This window comes from Triticum aestivum, chromosome 3A (genome assembly GCF_018294505.1).
Source record: "Triticum aestivum cultivar Chinese Spring chromosome 3A, IWGSC CS RefSeq v2.1, whole genome shotgun sequence".
Taxonomy (NCBI): Eukaryota; Viridiplantae; Streptophyta; class Magnoliopsida; order Poales; family Poaceae; genus Triticum; species Triticum aestivum.
Genome location: NC_057800.1, coordinates 223,112,425 through 223,120,338, shown reverse-complemented (window position 1 = coordinate 223,120,338; position 7,914 = coordinate 223,112,425).

Below are 7,914 nucleotides of genomic sequence, written 5' to 3'. Positions count from 1 at the left end.
GAAAGCGCTCCCGAGGACACATCGGAATATCGTCAAGCTAGTTTTCATCACGTTCGTATGATTCGCGTTCGGTACTTTGATAATTTGACATGTGGGTGGACCGGTGCTTGGGTGCTATTCTTACTTGAACAATCATCCCACTTATGATTAACCTCTATTGCAAGCATCCACAACTACAACATAAGTATTAAGGTAAACCTAACCATAGCATGAAACATATGGATCCAAATCAGCCCCTTACGAAGCAACACATAAACTAGGGTTTAAGCTTCTGTCACTCTAGCAACCCATCATCTACTTATTACTTCCCAATGCCTTCCTATAGGCCCAAATAATGGTGAAGTGTTATGTAGTCGACGTTCACATAACACCACTAGAGGTTAGACAACATACATCTCATCAAAATATCGAACGAATACCAAATTCACATGATTACTAATAGCAACACTTCTCCCTTGTCCTCAGGAACAAACATAACTACTCACAAAGCATATTCATGTTCATAATCAGAGGGGTAATAATATGCATAAAGGATCTGAACATATGATCTTCCACCAATTAAACCAACTAGCATCAACTACAAAGAGTAATTAACACTACTAGCAACCTACTAGCACCAATCCCGGACTTGGAGACAAGAATTGGATACAAGAGATGAACTAGGGTTTTGAGATGAGATGGTGCTGATGAAGATGTTGATGGAGATTGCCCTCTCCCGATGAGAGGAGCATTGGTGATGATGATGGCGATGATTTCCCCCTCCGGGAGAGAAGTTTCCCTGACAGAACAGCTCTGCCGGAGCTCTAGATTGGATCCGCCAAGGTTCCGCCTCGTGGCGGCGGGGTTTCGTCCCGAATGGTTGCTTCTTATTTTTTTCTCGAGGAAAGACTTCATATAGCAGAAGATGGTCATCGGAGCGCCACTAGGGGCCCCATGAGGTAGGGGGGTGCGCCCGTGGATAGGGTGTGGCCCCCCTGGTCTTCATCTTTGGCGAGGATTTTTCATTATTTATTATAAGGTATTCCATGGAGTTTCAGGACTTTTGGAGTTGTGCAGAATAGGTGTCTAATATTTGCTCCTTTTCCAGCCCAGAATTCCAGCTGCCGGCATTCTCCCTCCTTATGTAAACCTTGTAAAATAAGAGAGGATAGCCATAAGTATTGTGACATAATTTGAAATAACAGCCCATAATGCAATAAATATCGATATAAAAGTATGATGCAAAATGGACGTATCAACTCCCCCAAGCTTAGACCTCGCTTGTCCTCAAGCGAAAGCCGATAACAATAAATATGTCCCCATGTTTAGAGGTAGAGGCATCGATAAAAATAAAATACGGACATGAAGGCATCATGATTATTCTCATGACATCAACATAAATAGATATTATCATATGATTACTTATGTTCAAGTGATGATCTATTCACAATGCAAAAGTATGAATCAGAAACCTTATTGAGAACCAACAAACTATAACCTCAGTCATTGAAGCAATTGCAATTTATTATAACATCAGAAAGAGTCTATGTCAGAGCTAAAAAGCAAGCCCACATACTCAACTATCATCTAGTCCTTCATAATTGCTAACACTCGCGCAATACTTGTGGTTACAGAGTTTTAATCGGACACAGAGAAAGATAGGGGCTTATAGTTTCACCCCACAACCTTTTACCTCGAGGGTAATGTCAACAATAATAACTCATGCCCCCCTACATCCAATTAGATATATCTATCAGGATCTTTCCAACACACTGTGCTTGCCAAAGGATAAAATGTAAAAAGGAAAGGTGAAGATCACCATGACTCTTGCATAAGGTAGAAGATAATAATAAAAGATAGGCCCTTCGCAGAGGGAAGCAGAAGTTGCCATGCGCTTTTATGGTTGGATGCACAAAATCTTAATGCGAAAGAACGTCACTTTATATTGCCCCTTGTGATATGAACCTTTATTATGCAGTCCGTCGCTTTTATTACTTCCACATCACAAGATCGTATAAAGCTTATTTCTCCCACACTAATCATACATATTTAGAGAAATTTTTATTGCTTTGCACCGATGACAACTTATTTGAAGGATCTTACTCAATCCATAGGTAGATATGGTGGACTCTCATGGCAAAACTGGTTTAAGGGTATTTGGAAGCACAAGTAGTATCTCTACTTGGTGCTGAGAATTTGGCTAGCATGAGGGGGAAAGGCAAGCTCAACATGTTGGATGATCCATGACAACATACTCTATCTCAGATATAAGAAAACATAACCCATTACGTTGTCTTCCTTGTCCAACATCAACTCTTTAGCATGTCATATTTTGATGAGTGCTCCCAATCATAAAAGATGTCAATAATAGTATATTTATATCTGAAACCTCTCTTTCCTTATTACTTCCTATTAATTGCAACGATGACCAAAGCTATGTCTGCCAACTCCCAACAACTTTTAATCATCACACTCTTTCTATGTGAAGTCATTACTATCAATAAGATCAATATGAACTTTTGTTTCTTCTTATTCTTTTTCTCTTTTCTTTTATTCACCCAAGATCATAGCAAGAAAATCAAGCTCTTGACTCAACACTAATCTTTATTATATAGCTCACGGACTCGATTACATAGAGAGATCATAAGGCAAAACTCAAAACTAGATCATGCCATAAACTTTATTCTACTAGATCAAAATACTACTAATAGGATCGAACTAAGGAAAACGGTAAAGATAGGAGTTGTGATTGTGATACGATACCGGGGCACCTCCCCCAAGCTTGGCAGTTGCCAACGGGAGTGCCCATACCCATGTGATTATATCTCCTTGGTTGGTGAAGAAGGAGGTGATGGATAGTCGCACATCGAGCGTAAGAGGTCCTCTAGCTTGCAAATAATGCCCTTGAGTGCTAAGATATGCTCCTTCAACACAATATTTTCACTTATGAGATACTTGTTTTGAATACGAGTTAACTCAATCATCTGGAAAGCTTCGATCTCAGTTGGGGTAAGAAGGTTGTGATCAAGTTGAAGGATGTCTTCTGTTGCTGGAGCTTGGTTCTCCATGGCCTTCTTGATCCCTTCATCCTTGTTGATCTCCATGGGTTCTTCCCTCTTCAGCTCTATCTTCATTAGCCAGGCATCTTTGTCACCGTTGTTGGAGGAGGGGGACGACATGATGCCTGGCCTTGACAACCCTGACAGAGAACAGCGCAAAACAAGAACAGAGGATATTTGCGTGATACGGGAGTCAAAACCTTCGGGAGAATATATAGTGAATTTTTACCGACCAAAATACGTATCGTGCAAGAAAACGGAGTCTGGAAGGCACACGAGGTGCTCACGAGGTAGGGGGCGCGCCCTCCACCCTCGTGCTGCCCTCGTGTCCTTCCCGGACTACTACTTAATTTTCTATTTTTCTAAATATTCCAAAACGGAGAAATATTGCCTTAAAAATTGTTTTGGAGTCAGTTTACTTACCGTACCACATACCTATTCTTTTTCGGAGTCTGAAACGTTCTGGAAAGTGTCCTTATGTATTCCTCCGGGGTTACGGTTTCAATAATATTGGTTTCAACATTTATGGGATTACCTGAGATATAATGTTTGATTCTTTGACCGTTTACCACCTTCGGATTTGTGCCTTCGAAGTTGTTGATTTTTATGGCACCAGAACGATAGACCTCCTCGATAACATAGGGGCCTTCCCATTTAGAGAGAAGTTTTCCTGCAAAAAATCTTAAACGAGAGTTGTATATCAATACATAATCCCCTACATTAAACTCATGCTTTTGTATCCTTTTGTCATGCCATCTTTTAACCTTTTCTTTAAACAACTTGGCATTTTCATAAGCTTGGGTTCTCCATTCATCAAGTGAGCTAATATCAAATAACCTCTTTTCACCGGCAAGTTTGAAATCATAGTTGAGCTCTTTAATAGCCCAATATGCCTTATGTTCTAGTTCGAGAGGTAAGTGACATGCTTTTCCATATACCATTTTATACGGAGACATACCCATAGGATTTTTATATGCAGTTCTATAGGACCATAATGCATCATCAAGTTTCTTGGACCAATTCTTTCTAGACCTATTGACAGTCTTTTGCAAAATCAATTTGAGTTCTCTATTACTCAATTCTACTTGACCACTAGACTGTGGGTGATACGGAGATGCAATTCTATGATTGACGTCATATTTAGCAAGCATTTTACGGAAAGCACCATGAATAAAATGTGAACCACCATCAGTCATTAAATATCTAGGGACTCCAAACCTCGGAAAAATAACTTCTTTAAGCATTTTAATAGAAGTGTTATGATCAGCACTACTAGTTGGACTAGCTTCTACCCACTTAGTAACGTAATCAACAACAACTAAAATATGTGTATATCCATTAGAGGCAGGAAAAGGTCCCATATAATCAAAGCCCCAAACATCAAACGGTTCAATAACAAGTGAATAATTCATAGGCATTTCTTGACGTCTACTAATATTACCATTTCTTTGACATTCATCACAAGATAGGACAAACTTACGGGCATCCTTGAAGAGAGTAGGCCAATAAAAACCGGATTGCAATACCTTATGTGCTGTTCTATCTCCCGCGTGGTGTCCTCCATAAGTTTTAGAGTGGCACTTGCGTAGGATCTGTTCCTGTTCATGCTCAGGTACACAACGTCTAATAACACCATCTACTCCTTCTTTATAAAGATGTGGGTCATCCCAGAAGTAATGTCTCAAATCATAGAAGAACTTTTTCTTTTGATGGTATGTGAAGCTAGGTGGTATGAACTTAGCAACAATGTAATTAGCATAATCAGCATACCAAGGGGTACTACGAGAAGTACTTATGACATTTAATTGTTCATCAGGAAAGCTATCATCAATAGGTAGTGGGTCATCAATAACATTCTATTTAATCAAGAACATTCTATTTAATAGCAGCATGATCAGTGTGGATAGTTACTTTAGAATCAACAATATAAGGTCTGAACTTATCACAAGCAAATACAACTGCTAAAAGTTCTTTTTCAGTAGTAGCATAATTTATTTGAGCATTGTCTAGAGTCTTACTAGCATAATGGATAACATTTAATTTCTTATCAACTCTTTGCCCTAGAACAACACCTACATCATAATCGCTAGCATCACACATAATTTCAAAGGGTAAATTCCAATTAGGTGGCTGAACAATAGGTGTAGAGACTAATGCTTTCTTAAGTATTTCAAATGCTTCTACACAATCATCATCAAAGACAAATGGTATATCTTTTTGTAATAAATTAGTCAGAGGCCGAGAATTTTTTGAGAAGTCCTTAATGAACCTCCTATAAAATCCGGCGTGACCAAGGAAACTTCTTATACCTTTGATGTCCTTGGGACATGGCATCTTTTCAATAGCATCAACCTTGGCTTTATCAACTTCAATACGTCTTTCGGAAACTTTATGCCCCAAGACAATACCCTCATTAACCATAAAGTGGCACTTTTCCCAATTCAAGACAAGATTAGTTTCTTCACATCTCTGCAAAACTCGATCAAGATTGCTCAAGCAATCATCAAAAGAAGATCCATAGACGGAAAAGTCGTCCATGAAAACCTCACAAATCTTTTCACAAAAGTCAGAGAATATAGCCATCATGCATATTTGAAAGGTAGCAGGAGCATTACAAAAACCAAAAGGCATACGTCTATAAGCAAAAGTACCAAAAGGGCATGTAAAAGTAGTCTTTGATTGATCTTTAGCCGACACAGGTATTTGAGAGAAACCAGAATAACCATCTAGAAAGCAGTAATGTGTATGTTTGCATAATATTTCTAGCATTTGATCGATAAAAGGTAATGGGTAATGATCTTTCTTAGTAGCCTTATTTAATTTGCGGAAATCAATTACCATCCTATAACCTATAATAATTCTTTGTGGAATCAATTCATCTTTATCATTAGGAACAATAGTAATACCTCCCTTCTTAGGGACAGAATGAACATGACTTACCCACTAACTATCAGCAACGGGATAAATTATACCTGCCTCCAGAAGCTTTAGTATTTCTTTTCTTACCACTTCTTTCATTTTAGGATTCAGACGTCGTTGAGGATCACGAACTGGTTTGGCATCTGCTTCCAAATTTATTTTATGTTGACATAGAGTGGGACTAATGCCCTTGAGATCACCAAGAGTATATCCAATAGCAGCGCGATGCTTCTTCAGAGTTTTCAATAATCTTTCTTCTTCATGCTCTGAAAGGTTAGCACTAATAATAACAGGATATATCTTCTTTTCATCAAGATAAGCATATTTAAGATTATCAGGCAACGCTTTAAGCTCAAACACGGGATCACCCTTAGGTGGAGGGGGATCCCCTAGGATTTCAACAGGCAAATTGTGTTTCAGAATAGGTTCCTGTTTAAAGAATACTTCATCTATTTCCCTTCTTTCATTCATAAACATATCATTCTCATGGTCTAGCAAATATTGTTCTAAAGGATCACTAGGAGGTACGGCAATAGAAACAAGACCAATAATTTCATCCTTACTAGGCAATTCTTCTTCACAGTGTTGTTTACTAAATTTAGAGAAATTAAATTCATGAGTCATATCATCCAAGCCAATAGTAACAACATTCTTTTCGCAGTCTATCTTAGCATTAACAGTGTTCAAGAAGGGTCTACCAAATATAATGGGACAAAAGCTATCTTGTGGGGAACTAAGAACAAGAAAATCAGCAGGATATTTAGTTTTCCCGCACAAGACTTCAACATCTCTAACAATTCCCACTGCTGAAATAGTATCTCTATTAGCAAGTTTAATTGTGACATCAATATCTTCTAACTCAGTAGGTGCAATTTCATGCTTGATTTATTTATACAAGTCATAAGGTATAACACTAGCACTAGCACCCATATCACATAAGCCATGATAACAATGTTCTCCTATTTTAACAGAAATAACAGGCTTGCCTACCACAGGTCTATTTTTATCTTTAGCACAAGGTTTAGCAATTCTAGCAGTTTCACCGCAGAACTGAATAACATGCCGATCAATATTATTAGACAAGAGATCTTTAACAATAGCAATATTAGGTTCTACTTTAACTTGCTCAGGAGGTGTATATGTTTTATTGCTTTTACGAACCACAGTTGAAGCTTTAGAATGATCCTTTATCCTAACAGGGAAAGGTGGTTTCTCAACATAACAAGTAGGAACAATAGGATCATTATAAGTGACAGTCTTTTCTTCAAATTTGATAGGTGCAGCTACTTTTACTTCTATGGGAGGATTCTATTTAAACCACTTCTCCTTAGGGAGATCAACATAAGTAGCAAAAGATTCACAGAAAGAAGCTACTATCTCAGAATCAAGTCCATATTTACTGCTAAACTTACGGAAAATATCGATATCCATAAAAGATGAACACAATCAAACTTAGGTGTCATACCTGACTCCTTACCTTTGCCGAGATCCCAATCTTCAGAGTTGCGTTTAATTCTATCCAATAAATCCCATCTAAATCCAATAGTCTTCATCATAAAAGAGCCAACACAAGAAGTATTGAGCATGGTGCGATTATTTTCAGAAAGCTGAGCATAAATTTTTGGAAGGATTGTTTCTCTTGGGAGCTCATGATTGGGGCATGAATATAACATAGATTTAAGCCTCCCCCAAGCTTGAGAGATGCTTTCTCCTTCACGAGGCCAAAAATTATATATATAATTGCGGTCACGATGAACAAGATGCATAGGGCAATACTTTTGATGAAATTCCAATTTCAATCTTCTATAGTTCCATGATCTCGTATCATCACATGGCCTATACCATGTCAATGCGTCTCCCTTCAAAGATAAAGGGAAGACCTTCTTCTTAGCAACATCATCGGGTATACCTGCAAGCTTAAATAATCCACAAACTTCATCCACATATATTAGGTGTT